The sequence below is a fragment of the Schistocerca piceifrons genome, chromosome 2, assembly GCF_021461385.2.
Source record: "Schistocerca piceifrons isolate TAMUIC-IGC-003096 chromosome 2, iqSchPice1.1, whole genome shotgun sequence".
Taxonomy (NCBI): domain Eukaryota; kingdom Metazoa; phylum Arthropoda; class Insecta; order Orthoptera; family Acrididae; genus Schistocerca; species Schistocerca piceifrons.
In genome coordinates this window covers 93029068-93054590 of record NC_060139.1, presented here as the reverse complement: position 1 = coordinate 93054590, position 25523 = coordinate 93029068, and positions in this window count along the sequence as shown.

Genomic DNA, 25523 nt, shown 5'->3' with positions numbered 1-25523 from the left:
ATAATGGCAACACTAGTGGTCTTTGCATGGCGGTCCACAGAATTGTGCACCTGCCCACAATACAAGAAAGTGTGCTGCCCCTATATGAGAGCCAGCATAGCATCTTTAGTTGGTGGTAAGTTCATACCGTTTCAGTTTAATTTTTCACATGGACTACGTTAGTATTATATTTTCTCTTTCTGAAAATAGCTTTATAACCAATGAAGGTAACAGAGAACAAACACAGTAGATAGATAGGAATATTTACATCATTCATGTGTTCGAGATATCTTTGAATCTGGTGATGGTATAACAGCCGATCACCGGTATGTAAAACAAATAATAAATGTTATAGACTATTACACCGTTGTTGTTTGTGTTTTCATTCATAATGTGTGAAATATCCATAATGAAGTATGTACGGAAGACAAATACACCGAATCCGGCGTTTACAGAATAGAATGCGTCAACTGTGAAACGTCGTATTTGGGAGAGACTGGTAGGAAGTTTCGAAACAGATTCTTTGAACATTTGCTTCAATAAGCATGGACGAATTAAACAGAATATGGCCTCTGCATAGCACCTAAAATCTAATGCTCACAGCTCCCCGATGCTGAGGAATTTACATGTACTCCATACTACCAGTAAAGGAAAAGGCTAAGTATTTTAGAAAATAGCTTCAACTGGGATGTGACACTACCTTCTTTATTCCTTATGTACTAACTGGCTTTATTGGTTTCACTAATATTTTAGCGTTGTTTTAAGTTTTACTGCTGGACAGATTAAAAAATTTTACACTTTCCGGATTTCTTTTTACCGGTATTAGTTTTGTGTCTTGGGACCTACTTCATTAATGTTCCTCCACTAAATTTAATTTTAATAATTCACTGTTTTACCTTATTTGTCCTCAGCATATGTAATTTAGCTATGCAATCTCTTTTTGTAAGCACGTTGGTTAGTCAACGCTATCTACCTTTAATGTCTGCTATTACGGTCGTATAATGTTACCTCTACTGCATTATATTTGTGTGGCCGGCTTGGAGGGATGACGTATCCTGTTCACGAGCGCATTACCTGCTACTGGTCAGCTGTACGCAACACTCCTTGCTGTGTACGCCGAAACGAGGTTTGCTCAGTGTTTCGTAAGATTTCTTGGTTTTTCTTGGTTTTTGATAGTTTTTCTGTCCACCAGACACTTCAGTTATATTTGTCATTGTATGTCGGTTCCAGATCCCGTAGTGCTTCAATTCATCCCAGGGCGACAGGTCGTTAGTTCCCAACAAAATTTTATTCTAATGCCATATGTGGGCCTTGTTGTTTGTTGTTGTTGTTGTTGTTGTGGTCTTCAGTCCTGAGACTGGTTTAATGCAGCTCTCCATGCTACCCTATCCTGTGCAAGCCTCTTCATCTCCCCAGTACTTACTGCAGCCCACATCCTTCTGAATCTGCTTAGTGTATTCTTCTCTTGGTCACCCTCCACGCTGCCCTCCAATGCTAAATTTGTGATCCCTTGATGCCTCAGAACATGTCCTACTAACCGGTCCCTTCTTTTTGTCAAGTTGTGCCACATACTCCTCTTCTCCCCTATTCTATTCAATACTCCATTATTAGATATGTGATCTACCCATCTAATCTTCAGCATTCTTCTGTAGCACCACATTTCGAAAGCTTCTATTCTCTTCTTGTCCAAACTATTTATCGACCACGTTTCACTTCCATACATGGCTACACTCCATACAAATACTTTCAGAAACGACTTCCTGACACTCAAATCTATACTCGATGTTAACAAATTTCTCTTCTTCAGAAACGCTTTCCTTGCCATTGCCAGTCTACATTTTATATCTTCTATACTTCGACCATCATCAGTTGTTTTGCTCCCAAAATAGCAAAACTCCTTTACTACTTTAAGTGTCTCATTTCCTAATCTAATTCCCTCAGCATCACCCGACTTATTTCGACTACATTCCATTATCCTCGTTTGGCTTTTGTTGATGTTCATCTTATATCCTCCTTTCAAGACACTGTCCATTTCGTTCAACTGCTCTTCCAAGTCCTTTGCTGTCTCTGACGGAATTACTATGTCATCGGCGAACCTCAAAGTTTTTATTTCTTCTCCATGGACATTAATACCTACTCCGAATTTTTCTTTTGTTTCCTTTACGGCTTGCTCAATATACAGAATGAATAACATCGGGGAGAGGCTACAACCTTGTGTCACTCCCTTCCAAACCACTGCTTCCCTTCCATGCCCCTCGACTCTTATAACAGCCATCTGGTTTCTGTACAAATTGTAAATAGCCTTGCACTCCCTGTATTTTACCCCTGCCACCTTTAGATTTTGAAAGAGAATATTCGAGTCAACATTGTCAAAAGCTTTCTCTAAGTCTACAAATGCTAGAAACGTAGGTTTGCCGTTCCTTAATCTTTCTTCTAACGTAAGTCATAAGGTCAGTATTGCCTCAAGTGTTCCACTATTTCTACGGAATCCAAACTGATCTTCCCCGAGGTCGGCTTCTACCAGCTTTTCCATTCGGCCGGCCGAAGTGGCCGTGCGGTTAAAGGCGCTGCAGTCTGGAACCGCAAGACCGCTACGGTCGCAGGTTCGAATCCTGCCTCGGGCATGGATGTTTGTGATGTCCTTAAGTTAGTTAGGTTTAACTAGTTCTAAGTTCTAGGGGACTAATGACCTCAGCAGTTGAGTCCCATAGTGCTCAGAGCCATTTGAACCATTTTTTTTTTCCATTCGCCTGTAAAGAATTCGCGTTAGTATTTTGCAGCTGTGACTTATTAAACTGATAGTTCGGTAATTTTCACATCTGTCAACACGTGCTTTCTTTGGAATTTGATTATTATATTCTTGAAGTCTGAGGGTATTTCGCCTGTCTCATACATCTTGCTCACCAGATTGTAGACTTTTGTCAGGACTGGCTCTCCCAAGGCCATCAGTAGTTCTAATGGTATGTTGTCTACTCCAGGGGCCTTGTTTCGACTCAGGTCTTTCAGTGCTCTGTCAAACTCTTCACGCAGTATCGTATCTCCCATTTCATCTTCATCTACATCCTCTTCCATTTCCATAAATTGTCCTCAAGTACATCACCCTTGTATAGACCTTCTATATACTCCTTCCACCTTTCTGCTTTCCCTTCTTTGCTTAGAACTGGGTTTCCATCTGAGTTCTTGATTTTCATACAAGTGCTTCTCTTTTCTCCAAAGGTCTCTTTAATTTTCCTGTAGGCAATATCTATCCTATCCCTAGTGAGATAAGCCTATACATCCTTACATTTGTCCTCTAGCCATCCCTGCTTAGCCATTTTGCACTTCCTGTCGATCTTATTTTTGAGACGTCTGTATTCCTTTTTGCCTGCTTCATTTACTGCATTTTTAAATTTTCTCCTTTCATCAATTAAGTTCAATATTTCTTCTGTTATCCAAGGAGTTTTACTAACCCTCGTCTTTTTACGTACCTGCTGCCTTCACTACTTCACCCCTCAGAGCTATCCATTCTTCCTCTACTGTACTTCTTTCCCCCATTCCTGTGAATTGTTCCCTTATGCTCTCCCTGAAACTCTGTACAACGTCTGGTTCTTTCAGTTTATCCAGGTCCCATCTCCTTAAATTCCCACCTTATTGCCGTTTCTTCGGTTTTAATCTACAGTTCGTAACCAATAGATTGTGGTCAGAGTCCACATCTGCCCCTGGAAATGTCTTACAATTTAAAACCTGGTTCCTGAATCTCTGTCTTACCATTATATAATCTATCTGATATCTTCTACTATCTCCAGGATTCTTCCATGTATACAACCTTCTTTCATGACTCTTGAACCAAGTGTTAGCTATGATTATGTTATGCTCTGCGAAAAATTCTACCAGGCGGCTTCCTCTTTCATATCTTAGCCCCAATCCATATTCACCTACTATGTTTCCTTCTCTCCGTTTTCCTACTCTCGAATTCCAGTCACCCATGACTATTAAATTTTCGTCTCCCTTCACTACCTGAATAATTTCTTTTATCTCATCATACATATCTTCAATTTCTTCATCGTCTTCAGAGCTAGTTGGCATATAAACTTGGACTACTGTAATAGGCGTGGGCTTCGTGTCTATCTTGGCCACAATAATGCGTTCACTATGCTGTTTGCAGTAGCTTACCCGCACTCCTATTTTTTTATTCATTATTAAACCTACTCCTGCATTACCCCTATTTGATTTTGTGTTTATAACCCTGTATTCACCTGACCAAAAGTCTTGTTCCTCCTGCCACCGAACTTCACTAATTCCCACTATATCTAACTTTAACCTATCCGTTTCCCTTTTTAAATTTTCTAATCTACCTACCCGGTTTAGGGATCTGACATTCCACGCTCGTATCCGTAGAACGCCAGTTCTCTTTCTCCTGATAACGACGTCTTCCTGAGTAGTCCCCGCCCGGAGATCCGAATGGGGGACTATTTTACCTCCGGAGTATTTTACCCAAGAGGACGCCATCATTATTTATCCATACAGTAAAGCTGCATGCCCTCGGGAAAAATTACGGCCGTAGTTTCCCCTTGCTTTCAGCCGTTCGCAGTACTAGCACAGCAAGGCCGTTTTGGTTACTGTTGCAAGGCCGGGTCAGTCAATCATCCAGACTGTTGCCCCTGCAACTACTGAAAAGGTTGCTGCCCCTCTTCAGGTATCACACGTTTGTCTGGCCTCTCAACATATACCCCTCCGTTGTGGTTGCACCTACGGTACGGTTATCTGTATCGCTGAGGCACGCAAGCTTTCCCACCAACGGCTAGGTCCATGGTTCATGGGGTAGGATGTGGGCCTTAATGGACTAATGTTGGTTTCCCACATTAATTTTTACGTACGTTTCCGTTATGATTAATTGTAGAGACGGTTGCACACCATGTTACTTTGTCTATTTTGTTTTCTTATATTAACTCTGTTTCCCCGTTTATATAAATATGCCTCACTATTGTCATTTCTCACGCCTATGTTGATCTCATGATGCCCCAAAAGGGCGAAAAGCGCCATTTCCTGGATATAAAGAAGATTTTGCAACTGAGACTGTCTTATTTCATAATATAAAATATTCTTCCAGGAACAGACGAAACAATTAATGAACGCAAAGTAAATTTTTATTTCATTTTGTTGTTCTGTCCACCATGCAGTACAGTGGGTTGCGAATTATAACCGTAGCTGATATACATTATAACTCAAGTATTACTATAATTTAAAGCAGTTAAACAAAGAGTAGATGCACAGTGAACAGACCTCTAGCACTGCCTAAATCCTGCTTTCCAACGTACACAGCACAAACTAAAATTATTCAGATGCCTTGTTTTACCAAAATGGTTTACTAAAACCAAACTTTAATAAAATAATTAAATGAAGCACGTCTCTAATACGGGAACTAATTATCGAATTTTAGCTGTTAGGAAATAATGTGTAGGATGGTAAATTCCATAAAATTATCTATTGTTCACAAACAAAGGTGATTTTTAGAGAGAGTCAGACGCTCCAAGCCATTTGCAGGAGCGTATGTTAGCGAGGAACAGTTAGAACTTTGATCCGGAACTGTTTAGCTTCTGCAGTTCTGAACAAAGCAGCAAATATTCACCGCCACTGCAGGTATATTAAAAGCGTCCTTCGAGACTATATCTGATCTGCATACCAATCTAGGTGACTCGGTGACTAGAAATGGATGTGACTATGCAACATCAGGTTTTCAAAGACTCGACGTGCCATCTATATTTAGGTTTTCTTTGGTCCCTATATGTCGATCACAGTAAATAATGGAAAAGATTCCTTTGATAAGGCCAGATATTCTTCGTCCAGTCCGGCCTTGCGCTCTGTCTCTAATGCCCTCGTTATACCCTCCTATTTCCGCCTCGTTTGTGTGTTGTAATGGATAGAAACACTGCTAGCTAAAGCTTAGAATCAGTGTCGGAAGCCGTTTCATTTTATTATACGTGATAGTGAGGTCTTTTTTGTGATACCGTGTGAATAATATAATCTGCTATGCAATGTTTATTACAATTTTCCATTTATTCTATTTTGGGGTATCCCTAGCTACATGTTACCTTAATGGTTACGTAAAATGTTGAAACTATTAGGATCGTGCTTTAGTTTTATGTGAAGACTTAAGTGCAGTATTAAAGCAAAGCGTGAAACAATATGCCGCTATACAAATACTCTAACAGTAATATTTTGCCTCACACTATGAAACACTGCAATTTTAGGTTTTTTGAAAAGTAATATAGTCTTGAGATTCCATTACATTCTCAGCTTGACTATCTGCATCAGCAACTTCTCTTACGGTACTTCCCCGGTGAATCCTATAGCCATCTGCAGTGTGAGTCAAGAAATGAGTTCAGAGTGTCATGGCGTAACTACTTTTGACCTAATATGGCAAAACCCCGTCATCCAAAGGCATATTGCTGAATGAAATGCTCGTGCGTCACAGGTAATAAAGTCGGCAGAACAGTACTTGAACCAGATTAAACTCATGTGTAAAGGATAAATATGATTTAAGTGCTGAGTTTAAACTGACCCATTGTTTTGTTATGGTCTTCAGTCCAAAAAGTGATTTGATTGTACGAGCCTCTTCATCCCTGAATACCTCTTATAACACATTCATTTGAATTTGCTTACTGTATTCACGCACAGGCCTCCGTAAAAAATTTTTGTCCTCCGTTCTTCCGATCATTAGGAAATTCACTTTTCCTTGTGGTATATGTCTTATCAATCGATCCCTTCCTTTGGCTAAGATGTGCTATAAATTTCTTTTCCTCCGATTCGACTCAGTGGGGCTTAATCAGTTATTCGGTTTAGCCAACTAATCCTCAGTATTCTTCTGTTGAACCGTATTTCAACATCGTCTGACCTCAGGCAAACTGAACTTGAAGAAAACCGCAAACAGCTGTTAAGTGATGATTTAAACACGACAGGTTTCGCTGCGTTAAAGCGGCATCTTCAGGTGGGTCTACAAGGAAAGGAAATCATCTTTATAATCTATATATTTCAAATATTAATAAACGACAGAAATTACAAGGAAGCTTAAATAAAAGAATTCACAATAGTGGCTCGTAAATTAACACACTGAGACTCACCCAGCGTTCGTAATCACAGAATCTAACCCCTTGAATAGGGGAATTCGTCAACAGAAAATAACCGGCGGAGCACTGAGGTGAATATTGCAGGGGCGAGGCACTGAAACCAAAAGTGCCACAGATATTGTGGTAAATGTGGCTAAAATATGAGAAGCATAATATAGGATACCATCAGTGACGTGTCCGCCTGAAAAACGTAGCTCATTAACCAGACCCGTTATTACAAACATAAAAACACCCAGAACGCTAAAAGTATGCAACATTAAGAAACGGGAAGCTGAAGCTAATTTAGCTGAAGGACTTACATCTGTATCCATGTTCCAATTAAATGAAGATGAAGGACAAACATATTACAAACCTTATACCCCATTTGTTAAGGCAAACCTATGAAACAGAAGAACTGATTAATGAACAGTTTAAAATAACTTTAATGTCAAAATGCACCAGTACCCGAATTTAAATACCCTGTAGTTGGTTGCCGTGAGGAAAAAGTAGTGGAGGCGATCAGCTGTATATTAAACTGCTGAGATTACCGTATGACCAAAGATATTACTGTACAATGAAAAGACCGCCGCCGTTGATAGGCACGGCGGGATTTTGAGCACCAAAGCTTGGGGACCACCTTAACAGTATAACATTGAATCTAGGAACCAAACAATAGATTAAATCTGAAGACGTGACTATCGTCAGGATAGCACATTGTTCTAGTTGGAATGCCTGAATGTAAACAGTGAGGGTATAAGATACCAAAAGTCGGAGGATGAAAGGAATTACATTCTACTTTTTAAACAATCAAAATCACGTAGACTACCGCAGGGTCATACCTCCATCCGGTTATTTAACGCGTAGTCTCAACCTCAGAAGTATATTAAGAATGAGGCCTCTCTACTGAAGGTACATAATACATAAACTGGATTTCAAGATTGAGAGTGTATGTTCCTATTCTCTGGGTGCGTAAATTGCATCCAGTCCATGTTTCGCTTCCCTACAAGGCTACATTCCGGGTGAATACCTTCGGAAAAGATTTTATTATTCAGAAATGGTTTCTTGCTTTAGTCAGTCTGCATTTTATATCCTTTTCACTTCGCCCATCATTAGTTATCTTTCTGCGCGAATAGCAAAACTTACCTAGCACTTTTAGTGACCCATTTCCTAAGGTAACGCCCTCAGCATCGCCTGATTTAGTTCAACTACATTGCATTACTATTGTTTTACCATTGCCGGTGTTCACCTAACAATCTCTTTTCAAGACACTATCCATTCCGTTGAAATGTTCTTCGAAGCCCTTTGCTATCTCTGGGAGAATTACTGTGTCATCAGGGAACTACCAAGCTTTTATATCCTCTCCTTGAACTTTAATAATTTTCTCCTGAATTTCTCTATGGTTTCCTTCACTTCTTGTTCAATGCACACATTGTAGAACATTGGGGACAGGCAACTTATATTCCTGTCACATTCCCTTCATGTTTTTCCGACTTCGATAACTACAGTCTGAGATACGTGTCTTTCACTTAACTGTATTTTAGCTCTGACACCTTCAAAATTTGAGAGATTGTTGTCAATTAAGCAGTGTCAGAAGCTTTCTCTAAATCTGCAAATGGTATAAAAGTAAGTTTTTCTTTCTTCTACTTATGTTGTAAGGTAAGACAAATAGTCAGTATGGCCTTGCACGTTCCGACATTTCTCTAGTATCCAAACTTACGTTTCCCAAGATCGGCTTCTAGCAATTTTTCTATTCTTCTGTAAATAATACTTGACAATACAACCTAATGTTTCAATAGTATTCACACGTGCCAGCAACTGCCTTCTTTAGAATTGTAAATGTTAACTCCTTCTTGATGTCTGAGAGTATGTCCCCCACTTCAGGTATCTTGTACACCAGATGGAATTATTTTGGCAAGGCTGGCTTCCACAAGGATCTCAATAATTCTGACGGAATTTCGTCTCCTTCGGGAGCCTTGTTTCTACACTGGATGTTTCAGAGCTCTGTCAATATCTCCTCGCTGTATCATATCACCAGTTTTATTTTCACCTTCTTCCTCTCCACTTTATGTAACATTGTCTTCAAGTTTGTTTTCCTAATATCAATCCACTATAGGCTTCAATCACATTTCAGTTTACCCTTCTATGCTTATTACTAGGGTGGCATATGAATTCTTCATATACATTCACCTACTTCACTTCCCTCCACAGATTTCTTTTATTATCCTAAGGGCGATATCTACCTCTCCTCTAGTCAACTTTGCATTTGCTCTCTATCAATTTCTGCTTAACCATTTTGCATTTCTTTTCCGTCTCCTATTATAGACGCCTGTATTTCATTTCCCCTGCTTCTCTTGTCATATGATTACATTTTCCCGTTTCATCAATAATATTAATTACTCCTATGTTGTCAAAGATTTTCTATTAGGGATTGACCTTTTCCTTTTTTACCCTCCCTTGCCCACTCCATCTCTACTGCAGTTTTTTCCAGCGTTTAGATTCAACGTTTCCTAATTCGCCATCTGAAACTGTTAGCAACCACTGGTCCTTTGTGCTTCTCTACGTCCCAACTCATTAAATACCCACAATTTTGCAATTCCTTCAGCTTCAGTTTGCAGTCCAAACCAATAAACTACGCTCGGAGTACGCTTTAGCTCCTGAAAATCTCTTCCAATTTAAAATTTTTGTTTCGAAATTTCTGTCCGACCACTATTAATCGCATCTGAGACTTTGCATTGCCTCCAGGTCTCTTCCAAATATACAGCCATCTTTCACGATTCTTAAACCAAGTGTTCACGACGATTAAATTCGACTTTGTGCAAGATTTTATGAAGTGGCTCCATCTCTCATCCCTCTCCCGGCTCATGCTCCCCTACTGTTTTTTTTTCCTTCTCTTTCTTTTCCTACTGTCGTATTAAGTTCTTCATACAATTAAGTAGTAGTCTGTCTTAACTTTGCGAATAATTTCTTTCATCCCACCACACAATCTTTGATATAAGCCATCTGCTGAGCTAGTTGGTATGAAACCTTGTATTTCTGTAATCGGTATTGCCTTCGTGGTCTTCTTGCCCTCGGTAATACAATCACTAAGCTGTTCCGAGCGCATCCGAGTTCCTGTTCTCTTAGTAATTATTAGACCTACTTCTGCATTACCTATATCAGATTTTGACTCAATAACCCTATACTGATCTGACCAGAAGTCCTGTTCTTCCTGCCATTGGTCGTTGATTCCCATTATAAGCTCAACTTTTATATTTCCCTTTTTGAATTGTCTATACTATCTTTTCGATTAAGGAATCCAACATCTCACATTCTCATCCCTAGAATGCCAGTTTTGTTCTCCCTGAAGGTGACATCCAAGTGAGTTGACCCCACCCGAAGATACGAGTACGGGTCTATATTAAAACCGAAATATTTAATCCGAGACGATGTCATCAGCATTAACACATAAAGAAGATTTTTTGAATGAATAAACCACTATTTGCTGTTTATTGCCGCATTTATCTCCTGTACTATCGACATTTCGATTTTTATGCCATTATCAAGTACAATACTGGAAGTTCAAAGACAGTTACATCTTAAAGGCATACGATAGTCTTGTTTACCTGCTCTGGTCTGTCTTAACAGATATGATATGTTAGTGTCTAAAACCCTTTATCATTGTATTTGGTAATGGCACAAAAGCCGAAATCTAGGAGGTACAGAAGATGAATACATTAACACACAGTCAAACGGCCGTTTTTCCATTCAAAAAACATTGCACAACTGTGTCTGAAGACCATCGGAAACCAAATAGTAGAGCTGCATGCCCTCGCAAAAAGTGAAGATTGTAGTTCCTCTTGTTTGCAGCCGCAAAACACAGAATTAGTTTATAAATATCCGGCCAGGCGTAGCTGCACGGAGGAGATGACAGCAGTGTTAAAGATTTTTGTGAGACCACCTCATTTATTTTGCCGTTGTTGCTGTTAGCCAACGTTCAGACGAGTTTAGTCGTGCTGTGCGAATGTTCGTAGAGTTATTTTTCAGTCTTTCCGCATGACGAAATTGTAGCGAATGAAACACGATTTAGTCTTCATATAAGTAGCACCACAAAGACCCTCAGATCGTACGCTGGAACCCGATTACAGGATGGAGTCGTTTTCATTCAGCCCGAGGCATTAGACGCTCAGTCTTATTATTCTCTCCTGCACTTTTGTTTATTACTTTATCGGACGAGAGGTATAGAGAATATTTAATTCTTTTCTTCACTGAATTTCAGTTCGACTCGCGCATACTGAGAAACTCAGGTGGTTTATTCGATTTGCCTGACCAATTTGACATCAACAAAACAGCTTAACTCAATATTTTTACTAAATTTTGCTCTCTCTACGTCATTTATCAGTTCTTGGACGTAAGACACATGCATGCTTAGTGTGACGACATCTGTTGTCACGATCCTCCTTTTGTCCATTCAGTGATTAATCAGTGTACGAGTAACGAAACAATTCAGTTGTACAGGGCTTTCTAATTTGTTAATAATACATATCCTACGTTGCATTGTGTATATTCCCATAAAAAGGTAGTACGTGTAGCAGACAGCAGTCATGACCTTTATCGAAGGCTATGTGTAGACTGGACTTGAACTAGGTCATGATTTTGTTGTTTTGATGAGGCACTACATTGATAAAACTTTTGAATCGATTTTTCGAATTTGCAGTAAGGACGATCCATCAACATTGCACTGCATTGTGGTAAAATGGTTCATGCTACATAATTCTGGTAGGATTTCGTGAGTGAGTATCAAATGTTTGATGTATCAAATGTTTGATGTTGGATTACATAAGCTATCCGTATCCTTCTTTGCCGTTTCGCTGATTTATGTACGTGTGTGTATTGTGATAAATCCATTTATCTCTTTCCGGTAGACTGTTTTTACAAATGAAATACTAGATCATGAACATTCGTAAAATAGAGCAAGTGCTTCATAGATCAGGGCTTTGTGTAGCTGATCACGGTAGGGGATCAGCTGTTGTCGCAGACACACAGCTAGCGAGTCATACAATATCGCAGCCATGTAACAGTTCTAAGGTTCAGAAAGCCCCTTCCTGCAGACAGATAGCACCTTTCCTGTAAATGAGCACACCTCATGTAATTTCGAGTGCAACAGAAAATTCAGTAGGAAATTTCAAATATTTGATAAGTAATGGGGAGCTCCTTACGATTCAGTACTTTGCTACCAAAAATGTGATTAAGTAACGCCAGTCATCTACGTCTAATGAAAGCGAATAACTGTTTTATCTTCTGTTTCCTTTAGAAGCTATTTATTTAAAAAATATATACTGACAGAAAAAAAGCAAAATCAAATAATAATTAATGTAGAGTAACGAAATTTTGGAACTACATTTTTCTACTTGTCATACTTAAATGATTAACAGTGAAACACTACAGGTTAATTTAAGTACGAGATAAGTCATTGGAAATGTGAAATACTGGTACGTTAACAACAAGAGTAAAGCTCAGTAACCGCCATAATGTTGAATGGAAGCATGCAAACGTGCATGCATTGTGTTGTGCAGGTGCCGGATGTCAGTTTGTGGGATCGAGTTCCATGCCTGGGGCACTTGGTCGGTCAATGCAGGGATGGTTAACGCTGGTTGTGAATGATGTTGGAGTTGTTGCCCGATAACGTCCTATGTGTGCTCGATTGGAGGCAGACCTGGTGATCGCGAAGGTAACATATCGACACTCCGTATAGCATGTTGGGTTACAACAGCGGGTTACAAATTTGTAGTCAGGTTGCGTTGGATAACCACGAGAGTGGTCCTGCTGTCATCGCATCCCAGATCATAGCTCTAGATGTCGGTCCAGTGCATCTTGCACACACAGAGGTTGGTTGCGTGCCATAAGTTGGACTCCTTCTAACCAAAAGACGGCAATCACCTACAACGATGCAGAAACATCTTTCAGCATAAAACACCACAGACCTCCACTCTGCCTTCCAATGACCTCTCGCTCGGCACCACCGAAGTCGCACTTGGATTTGGTTTGGGGTCAGTGGCATTCACGCTACAGGGCGTCTGGCTCGTAGCTGTCGTTGAAGTAACCGGTGTCACTACGGAGCCACCTCCAGCACAAATTGCTGCTGCAGATTCAGTACAATGCGCCAGACCCATACGCCAAACACGATGGTATTTGCTCTCGGTAGTGCCAAGTGGTCATCCGGAGGCCGGTCTTCCTGCTGCCGTACGTTCCCGTGATCACCGCTACCAGCAATCGGGTACAGTGGCTACGTTCCTGCCAAGTCTTTCTGCATTATCGCAGAAGCAACCTCCAGCTTCTTGTAGCCAAATACCATGATCTCTTTTCAACTCAGTGAGATATTGATATTACCGTCGTAAAGACATTTTTGATTAACATCAGTTCACTACGTCTATTCGCAAAGGATAAGTGGGTCTAACGCCCACGACCGTTAAGGCGTGTATTTGAAACAAACTTGATTTGTATCCTCATAGTCGCGCTACAACTGCCACTCATACGTATGGCGCGAAATCTGAATAGACATCATTTATCAGATGTAGATACAAGCCTATCAGCTTTCGTTTATGTCACACAACTCCTTCTTGATGGTTCGATTTCTTTTCGTCAGTGTATACGGACTTCATTGGCGATTACTGTCATTCGTATTACAATTATAGCAGCAAAAATGTTTCATAAATGTTTAGTCCGTCGTTTCCTGCATCCCTTGCTAGGAAACAAGAGCTCCAACTACCCTACTCTGAACAAAATAAAAGATTCACAGCGAATTAATGTAGACTGAGCGCAATTGTCATTTACCAAACCACCAGGGAGGAAACGTGTGAACTATTTACAGGTCTGCGTCAGAGAGCTGGCAGGGTCGGTGCATTACGAGCCGTCAATATTTCACCTGTGGCCAGCACAAACCAATGTTCAGATTCCGCAGGGCGGTGCCGTTCTGGAAGCACATATTGACCGTTCCACCTCGCTGTTCTACAGTACAACATGTTCCATCAATTGTCGGAGATGCATCTGTGACATCAACACTTCCTCATCTGCTATTTTAGATATGAACTTTACAGTCACCTTCACGACGAGTCTTTGAATCAGTTTAGAGTTTCCAAACACACCTGTTTACATATTTACGTAGGTATACCCCCTTCCCCCTCTCCCGAAACCATGGACGTTGTCGAAGTTAGGTGCACTGCGTGCCTTAATAACATAGACAACAGTCCCCAGGTTCAGCCACCTGTGTAGAGGCAAGACTAATCAATGGTTCCTGCAGAGCGGCAGCAGCCTGTTCAGTATTTCAGATGCAACATTCTTCAAGACCGATTGATCTGGTCTTTTAACAGTAGCCAACTCGGCGTTGCAAAACACAGAATTAGTTTATAAATATCCGGCCACGTTCCCCAAACACTAGTCCACTAATGTTTAAGAGACTGATCACCGCATCGAAGATTATAAACATACAACGGCAGAGCGACAAACACAGAACTGTAAATGTTTGCACATCTAATCGATACCGATTACTGGATTTTCTCACTAAAATAGGAAAGAATATTCCGCGAGTTAGAGAACATTAGCAGTAAAAATGAAAGCTCAGTTTAACATGCAACTTTCACGTTCTCACTTATATATCTTTCCAGAACATGTTTTGATGAATAACAAGTACTATTACCACTGAGTAGATGATGATGAATGGAAGTGCCAGAGAAGAGTGTGAGGTGGGTTTGAACTTATTCATTTACAGTCAAACGCGAACGCTGTACTGAAGATAATAACCATTAATGGAATGATATTAGTTACCTACTAATATTGTTGAAGCTGTTTTTAACTGTGAGTTTTCGTTTTCATAGGTGCTGATGCCGTTAACTTCAAGGCGGCGAACTAGTAACCAGTGCGCCCAAGTGATGTTTCGCAAATGAATTTCTACAGATTGTACTTCAGGGTTAAAAGTGATGGAAGATAACTGATGTTAGCAATACTTGTGAAGTAATTAGGTACGACCTAAACCACATAATCTGCAGGAACAACTGCATAGTAGAACATTACAACTTCGACAGAAAATGGATTAAGAAAGAAACATTTCAAATTGTGTCACACTGCTTACGTTCAAGTGCCGTATTACCTGATGCAACGTTTAGGACCGCATCAACTGCTAATTGACTAAATTTTATCTGGTCTTCTGTTAGAACTGCTGAGAACTGGTTAGTAGTATTTTAATACATAGAGATATTTTAATGATACAAGAAATGATAAAAGGTACTCACGATCTCAAACTACGTATGACAGATAAGTATTCTCCTGTCCTTCATAATGTTTTAGGTGTGTGTAGACGATTTTAATTTCCATTATACTGTTTCATACTTTGACTGTGAAGACAGCAAGCCAATATTTATACGAAATGGTCCATTCGTCCTAGGGATTATCACACTTGCACCATTCGTAAATGTGACATGTACGTAATATAACAGCTCTGTGTTCGGTCCATGTGTCGTTATAATAAAGTTTCTGTTCAGATTTAATCAAGGACAGCAGTCAACTCAAAAATCAGTAATTTATTGCAAATCTATATTTCGACTATAACATTATCACCATCGGTGCATTACCAGAAGGGTCATATAGGTACCAAATTTTCAGAGCATAAACTGCTAATGTAGGGATGATCACTATGCTGTTATTGATGTTTAAATCTGCAATATATTACGAAATTATGCGGCTGACTGCTGTCCTCCTTTAAATTTGAATATTCAGCGGTCACTGTGCACGTAGGAATCCAAGAGATGCCAGTTGGCCGGCCGGAGTGCCCGTGCGGTTCTAGGCGCTACAGTCTGGAGTCGAGCGGCGCTACGGTCGCAGGTTCGAATGCTGCCTCTGGCATGGATGTGTGTGATGGCCTTAGATTAGTTAGGTTTAATTAGTTCTAAGTTCTAGGCGACTGATGACCTCAGAAGTTAAGTCGCATAGTGCTCAGAGCCATTTGAAACATTTGATTCCAGTTTAGTTCAAGTTTATGTTATTATTTTGGCAACTTATTGCTTTCCACACGTATAATAAAAAAATATGCCTTAACCCTTTCGGATTCCATTTTTAAAGCTATACATGCCTTTGAAGTTATTATGTTTCCGATTACAACACTTCGTGTCAGACTTTTGGATTACGTATATTTACGTAATAATATCTTACAAAATTTTCTATTTGATTCTGAGTAGCAATTTTTGTGTCTTCGACGATATAGTCTAGACGCTAAGTTCATTGACATGCCTAAATTGTGAAGTAAAGTGGAAGAGTAACATCTAAATCAAACATACGCGAAATTTCTTCGTTTTTAAGAACAATATTTTTGCATAGAATGAATATTTAATCTCTAAAGGTGCGAGCATGTATTTAAAGAAAAAAATTCATAGTCGTTCTTTCTTCTGTCCCTTATGTGATCTCTTTAAGGTCTTGTTTAGTAATCATTAACATCGGTTACAGTTTCCTATTGATGAATAAGATGTTTAAATCCTTGCCTCAAAACGAGACATTTTAAGGCAAGAGACGAAAAAAAAAAAGAAAACTGTGCCTTCTACAGTAACCTCTTGATCGCTTTAACACTGAGGCCTTTGGCAATGGAAGAAATGTGTAGCCAATTTATGTGACACGATTTCAAAGAGATGTGCAGCATGTCTCATCTGAATTGGACGTCATTATCACTTTAAGTAAAATGTTGTGCACAAGTTCCACTAACTTAAAGAAACAGCTTTAGTCTACATGAAAGTATTAGGTTAGTGCTTTAGTTCGTAGCGCTTTTGTATCGCGTGTTCGCACTCCGGTTGCTAAGAGTTCATTTTTCAATTTTTTTATTTGTAGTTCACTGTTGCTGCTTGAGTTTACATATTTTCATTTTGTAATCTGGAGATAGAAAGTGGAACTGTTGGCGCTAGAAAGTGAAGTTCCTAGTGGAGATATCCGAAGATTTCGAACGTATTGTACATTTTGAGTTCAGTAGAGGGATAATAACAGAGGAACCTGGGGATGATGCCACTGGAAAAATCACACCATGAGAACTGTATCCCTGTTTTAAGGAAGACCGTTTTGACATTAGTGGCGCTCCACGTTCAGGAAGACCTTCGAGCTTTCATGAAGATCGTGTAAACGCATTAATTCATCATGATCAGTATACTTGAGAACTGGAAAATGTGAAAAAATGTGATCATTCCACCATAATGCGGCATTTTCATGGAATGGAGAAGGTTGAAAAATCGGGTGTATGGGTACAGAAAGCTGTAAGCCGAAGTCACAAAAATCAGCAGGTGACCATATGTCCATCAATGCCTGCTCGTCATCAATTGGCTCTCGAACACCTGCGACTATCTCTATCATATACCTTACTTGAGAATTAGAAATGGTGTCTTTATGCTGATATAACGAAAACAATGGACTGGTCGAGCCTGAACAAAGCAGCACTTCCACTAAAGTTAATGGTATGCATCTGGAGGAACATCAGTGGTGTGGCATACCACAAATTGCTTCGTCGATGTGTAACCATCACAGCTGACATTTATTGTCAACCACTGACACTTGTTGCAGATGCAGTCCAAGAACAACTACCAGAAAACTACGTGGAGTGATGCAATCCTCCCCCCTCCCCCCCCCCCCCCCCCCAATGAAAATACTTTGAACAAATCCCACACCGTAACCCACTACACACAAACTTACGACAGATTCCACACTTCTCATTCATGGTAAAATTTTACAGTTGCGATAACGCCAGCCCGCATTCTGATAGACGGAGAAAAAACACTATACAGGATTTGGGATTGGAAGCCATTCTGCGCCCATCTTATTCACTTCATCTTGCCCCCTCAGATTTTCACCTTCAAGGAACTTCCTCACAGCATGAAAGCGCTCTGAATATGGCTCGACAAGTTCTTCGCCTCAAACAACGGGATTTATACGGTAGCTGAATCGAAAAGGTACCCCAACCTTGTGAGCCTTTTGCTGGCGTCTAAAGAATCTCTTTTGTGTATCTTTCATGTTTAGTAAAGGTATGGAAAAACCCTTTGAACTTATGCATCAGCCTAACATTTTGAACTAAGGTTTGGTTCAGTTTCTAGTAAAATCCAAACAAAAAGATACAGTAAAATAAGAACAGAGTTTCAGGAACCCAACACACACACACACACACACACATTTACATGTAGTAATCTCAAATATGAAATTTACGTTGTTTCCGAGAGCTAACTTCCATGATTGACGAAGGTAGTGACACGATAGAGAGTTGATACAATCTCACTCACAAAGCAGATTTCTTAATAATCAAAGTTTCCTGTTATATTCTTCGTGTTGCCTTAATATTTGTTCCTACTGGTAAGGAGTTTAGTAAATATTGTAAAACTTATAAGCTGAGTTCGCATAACATCCGGACAAATTTCATAGAAGTTTATGTCACTTCTTGTATACCATAAAAACATGTTATACGCATTTTTTAACAACCACCTTAAATACTAACCGCTTCATGCCAGACTTACACACTGTCTTGAAGGTCTTAGTCAAAAGTGAGCAAGATCATACACAGTGCAAAACAATGGGAAATTCAATGACTAATAGGTAGCTTATAAGAGTCATACAGAGATAAAAATCTAAATTAAATTGTACTCAAGATAAAATAATAGTGAATGTAGTAACATATATGCAACTCGTTCGAATAATTTATTTATTATTTAATTATTCAGCTTAAGACTACATCACCAAAAATGGCTTTTTTCAATTATCTCAGGTTACAACCTAACATCCAGACCTCGAGTGTAAGGCCTTACATCCCGTCCCCATCACAGAAACTTGATTGTTTCACCAAGAAAAGCTCTCAGGGGATATTGTCGAACTACTTTGTAAACAGCATGATTTTTAGCGTCACAGTCACATTTTGGAGTAGTCATTTCCTTAAACTTCTGCACTGAATCGCCAGACTAGCCATATTGATTTTTAAGCGGTGAGCAACAGATTAGATCATGGGTGACAAATTCGAAGTCAGGTGTTATGGTCGATTGTTGTTGTTGTTGTGGTCTTCAGTCCTGAGACTGGTTTGATGCAGCTCTCCATGCTACTCTATCCTGTGCAAGCTTTTTCATCTCCCAGTACCTACTGCAACCTACATCCTTCTGAATCTGCTTAGTGTATTCATCTCTTGGTCTCCCTCTACGATTTTTACCCTCCACGCTGCCCTCCAATACTAAATTGGTGATCCCTTGATGCCTCAGAACATGTCCTACCAACCGATCCCTTCTTCTGGTCAACTTGTGCCACAAACTTCTCTTCTCCCCAATCCTATTCAATACTTCCTCATTAGTTACGTGATCTACCCATCTAATCTTCAGCATTCTTCTGTAGCACCACATTTCGAAAGCTTCTATTCTCTTCTTGTCCAAATTATTTATCGTCCATGTTTCACTTCCATACATGGCTACACTCCATACAAATACTTTCAGAAATGACTTCCTGACACTTAAATCAATACTGGATGTTAACAAATATCTCTTCTTCAGAAACGCTTTCCTTGCCATTGCCAGCCTACATTTTATATCCTCTCTACTTCGACCATCATCAGTTATTTTGCTCCCCAAATAGCAAAACTCCTTTACTACTTTAAGTGCCTCATTTCCTAATCTAATTCCCTCAGCATCACCCGACTTAATTAGACTACATTCCATTATCCTTGTTTTGCTTTTTTTGATGTTCGTCTTATATCCTCCTTTCAAGACAGTGTCCATTCCATTCAACTGCTCTTCCAAGCCCTTTGCTGTCTCTGACAGAATTACAATGTCATCGGCGAACCTCAAAGTTTTTATTTCTTCTCCATGAATTTTAATACCTACTCCTAATTTTTCTTTTGTTTCCTTTACTGCTTGCTCACTATACAGATTGAACAACATCGGGGAGAGGCTACAACCCTGTCTTACTCCCTTCCCAACCACTGCTTCCCTTTCATGTCCCTCGACTCTTACAACTGCCATCTGGTTTCTGTACAAATTGTAAATAGCCTTTCGCTCCCTGTATTTTACCCCTGCCACCTTTAGAATTTGAAAGAGAGTATTCCAGTCAACATTGTCAAAAGCTTTCTCTAAGTCTACAAATGCTAGAAACGTAGGTTTGCCTTTCCTTAATCTTTCTTCTAAGATAAGTTGTAAGGTCAGTATTGCCTCACGTGTTCCAGTGTTTCTACGGAATCCAAACTGATCTTCCCCGAGGTTGGCTTCTACTAGTTTTTCCATTCGTCTGTAAAGAATTCGTGTTAGTATTTTGCAGCTGTGACTTATTAAGCTGATAGTTCGGTAATTTTCACACCTGTCAACACCTGCTTTCTTTGGGATTGGAATTATTATGTTCTTCTTGAAGTCTGAGGGTATTTCGCCTGTTTCATACATCTTGCTCACCAGATGGTAGAGTTTTGTCAGGACTGGCTCTCCCACGGCCGTCAGTAGTTCCAATGGAATATTGTCTACTCCGGGGGCCTTGTTTCGACTCAGGTCTTTCAGTGCTCTGTCAAACTCTTCACGCAGTATCATATCTCCCATTTCATCTTCATCTACATCCTCTTCCATTTCCATAATTAAGATGGTCGATATGAGCGACATCTAAGTTCTCCTTGTAGCATTAATCTGCCTTGTGTAGCTCCAACACTCACTGGTACGAGAGCCGTTGCCAACTAACACCCTTGCAGTTTCGTACGGGTGGGTGACGAGAGAGACGCTTTCCATAACTGACTTCAGGAATGTGTGCGTGCACAGGGAAGTGAGGAGTGCTTTCCCTCCTACAGTGTCATATGCAGATCTCAGATGAATGAGTACGACTGATGACATCTCTTTACTCTGGAAGCCAGGTTCTAAGAAGACTGTTAGGGATTTGATTTCTGCAGCTCTGATTAGGCTTGAATACTGCCTGTTAAACCGACATGCTAAGATCTTGTGATATATGTGACTGTAGGCTTTCCCGGCGTAAACTATTGATGAAAGTTTCTCGGGTCTCCAGCCGGGTGGTAGCGTTGGTATCTCGCGACGTTTCGGGAAGTATCATACTACCCATATTCGCCAGAAGATGGCAAAACGAGAAGGAGAAATTAAGATGTCGCGCATATCGACCATAACACCTGACTTCCCGAAACGTCGCGAGATATCAACGCTACCACCCGGCTGGAGACCCGAGAAAACTTCATCAATCGTGTGACATATTTCATTGTATGCCAATGTTACCAGGAGCTTATGTAGCATTCTAGTAAAGCTATGAGTCTATAACTTTCTGGCTTGCCATATTCTTTAGCTGGATTCAGTAAGACTATGACTCTTACTCGTTACACTTGACACAGTATATTGCCCGTTTGCAGATTTTGTGAAGAACTCAGTAAGCCACTTTTCTCATATTTTCCACAGCACTTTCCCTGGTTTCATTTATTTTATGGAAGTCGTTAATTTGTTAGTGCTGAATGGCAGGGAATATTGTTTTGACTTAGCAAGCTATTTTGCAAGGCTTTCATTTCCTTTTAACCTCATTTTCTCGGACTTGAGGAATTCTCAGAATGGACACGATGTTGGGTGCTACTTGGTAGAGGGTACGAGTGTCACTGAATACTACGTCGGCTCCTATCGATACCTGACGGGAGCAGTCAAACAGGATGCTGCACCACGGAGGGGTGCTTTTGTGGCTGCCCTGCAAGTCGAGCCAGGAGCAAAAGAGGGGATTAATACCCAAGACGGAAAGCGGCAGAGGACCTTGCTCGCTGGGGTCTTACGCTAGACGGCTGGTTTCGTTCGTCGCCTGATGTGGGAGAGTGCAAAAGCACCACACATTGCAGTGCGTAACACCATTATAGATTATGAGTAGTAAGTATAGTGTAATTAAGTGTATGTAACTATGAAGTGTTTATTCTGTATGGGTTAAGATCTTTGAATTGTTGGATGGAAATGGGACTTTATAATGTATAATTTGTTTAACTTAACAGTGTGCTTAAATAATGCAATTTTATAAAATATGTCTCTTTGAAGAAACAAAATTGGATGTAAATAACTGCTTCATACTCAGGGAAATTATATTATGTAACTTAAAAGACGTAAGAAACCCCTCCAATACGGAAGGAGTTTGGCGCGCAAGGAAAGGCGTAAGTGGCGGCCAATCTGGGCGGCAAGAGAGAGAACACAGTAGGCAGTCAGTAGCTGGCAGTGGCTTAGTCAACACTGTAGGTGCCAAGCGAGGCAGTCTGAAACCAAATCTATGATGGAATAGCCTCGGATGTGGTTCCGGCTGTTAAATGGTGCTCTCGCATTTGGAATTGCTCTAAAAATGATTAACTCGTCGCCAAGAAGAAATGAAATAGAGCATCAGAAGACCAAATAGCCGCCGCGTGCTTGTCACCACTGTAGCGCAACTGTTTCTACAACTTCGGAGAACAGAAATGTATATCAGTATAAACCAGTGTGTTTTAGCAACAATAATTCAAGTGTTGCAAAATTTGTGTTTTATCGTTGAAATTGTCCTCTTCATAGTACCAAGCAGGATCCTATCCTAAAAGTGCTAAAGACCGAGTGTACTGTTTATGAAGAAATGCTAATTTGTTTGTATTTCAATGTGCCTAAGTTTCAGTTTTAAAGCATATAAAAGTTGCTAGTTAAATCATTGGTTTCAGCAGATAAAGAGAGAGGCACATAACATTAAACTTATGAAAAGCTTTAATTTGCTATGAACTGCTTTTACTTTGAAATTGCGAAAGTTCCAGTACCAGTGAACGTAAATGTGGTTAATTAAATTCACTTGCTTCACAAGTGGTGTTATAAGATACTTAATTTTGATCCTATTTCGAATTTAACTCCAACTTGAAATCATTTTGAAGTTAATTACGTATATTGTCAGTGAAAATGTTAAAAAAGCACTGCGAGATAATTAATATCAAGTGGGATTGGAAATCAGTATTATTGTAATGAAAAGTGTTTCTGTAAGGTGTGCATAGTTGATGATGAAGTAAAGAACAGTTTAAGGGGCCCCACTTTAACTTTACCAGCAGGAGAAAGTTAATTTGAATCTGGTTTTTGTTCATGCCTCTGTAACATTACCACTGTGTAACGAATATGAATTGTGTTATTTCAGTGTTATATTATTACTTTTGTGATGTGTAACATGCGTGTTAGTCAAACTTGAACTCTTGTCAGATGCTATGTAGTCTCGTGTTGTCTTTGGAAACATTTTTTATGCTGAATTAGTTAAAGGTTCAGGTGATAATTGTATTTAACATGGGAAAAGTCTGCTTTACATTTCTCTAATTGCTAACCTACGCTGTTTATAATTATAGCTACCCATGAGTAGTTCGTCCGGTTGTTGTAGGTGTTCATTGCACTTTACCAAGAATAAATTTGTGAAACTTACGTTTGCAAGAGTATATACAATTCCATCGAGACTAATGTTTGCACATTATTATGCCTAACTAGGCTGCCGACCGTTTCTTTTTCTTTCATTTTCGCAATCTTTCACTACTTTCATTATTTTCTAAATTATTGTCTGTTTTCTGCTAATTGCCACCTAAACGGAATTCAGGTTAGATTCCCTCTGTCCGTTACGTCAAAGCACAGTCAAATTTTCACATTTTCACCAAAGGGCAAGGCTTACAGTAAGTTAAAGTCATATTTGGCAGATTTAAAATTCCGCGGTAGCGTTATAAGTGGGCGCGTTGCACCAACGGTTTATCGATGTGTAGTGCACAGTGAGGAACGGTGTTATCGATCAATGTCGTCTGGAATCATACTGCTTATCTTGCATAGAAGGTTTCTGACACGCAGGTTATGAACTTGGCTGAAGCGTGCTGAGGCATATATGCAGGGGGATCGAGCTGCCCCTACCTATAGGCTTTAAGCAGCCAGCAACACCTTCAAAAACCACGCTTACTAGGAATACACTTCTTTGCTGTACTAACAGCACCACCAACAAAGAGTTCGAACTTCTTTGTGCGATCTATCCTGCACAGTTATCTGAATTGGCCTTTTGGAAATTCCACAGGCTAAGTAACGCTGTTATTGAAGGGGCATTAATTCCAAATTCAACAGTCATCCTACTTCTTCATTTCAGGAAGAACTTAAGAACTTCCTCTATGTAGCGGAGTGTGCGCCAATTTCAAACCTCCTGATAGATTAGAAGTGTGTGCCACACTGAGACTTGAACTAGGAACCTTTGCCTTTAATGAGCAATTACTCTCTGAACTGAACTATGCAGGCACCGTCACAAATGCACTTCCGCTAGTACGCTGTACTGGAGAGAGATGCTTAAAAGAACCAAAAGTAACAGTGAGTGCGCTGCAAGGAAGAACAGCTCATGTTCTCAACGTCCATACTCGTTTTATCAAGCGAAATTATCCCCGTAATCAGACTGTACCATGGAACTGATGTTGTGTGTGGTAAAGAACAATCGTTGGAGGATTTTGAGGAAAGACTGTAGAATTTGGACTAATTTTACATTTGGTGTAATGAATAGAACCCCTATCTAAATGTGCACAAATGCTGGAGAATGCTCTTAGAAAAACGGAGAAAAGGTGTTGATTCAAGTTTCTAGAGCTCGTCGCAATGTGTAGGCGTTCCTGCAGAAAGTACAGCTCAGCGCCAGTACGGAGTGGCCGTGCGATTCTAGGCACTTCAGTCTGGAACTGCGTGACCGCTAAGGTCGCAGGTTCGAATCCTGCTTCGGGCATGGATGTGTGTGATATCCTTAGGTTAGTTAGGTTTAAGTAGTTCTAAGTTATAGGGGACTAATGACCACAGATGTAAAGTCCCATAGTGCTCGGAGCCACTTTTGAGCCAGTAAGGACACGAAAATTAAAGCTGATAACCGGTGCCTGCCATGTCCACGTATATGTTCTGTTGCGACACGCATAACCACATTTTCCAGTTACACCACCGGCAGGCACTCCTGTAATTGACTAACGGATACAGCAGAGATTGGCCGGCCGGAGTGGCCGTGAGGTTCTAGGCACTACAGTCTGGAACCGAGCGACCGCTACGGTCGCAGGTTCGAATCCTGCCTCGGGCATGGATGTGTGTGATGTCCTTAGGTTAGTTAGGTTTAATTAGTTCTAAGTTCTAGGCGACTGATGACCTGAGAAGTTAAGTCGCATAGTGCTCAGAGCCATTTGAACTATTTTTTGAACAGCAGAGATTCCCAACCTTCCTTACTCTACCGCCTCTTATTCGCAAAAAAGTTACTATATGCCTCATTTTCAGATACATAAACTCACACACATACTCCCGTTCGTGAAATCAATAGGGTAAATATTTCAACTTTTCCTGATTATATGAGACATTTTCCCATAATGATCCTATCACATTTCCCTTGGATGGACGATATTAAATATATTGGAAGAACGGTCACTTTTTTTTAATTTAACGTTAGTAACAGATGTTGAAACTATTGGTGTATTACTCAAAAATGATTAACAGAAACTCGTCCTTTCAT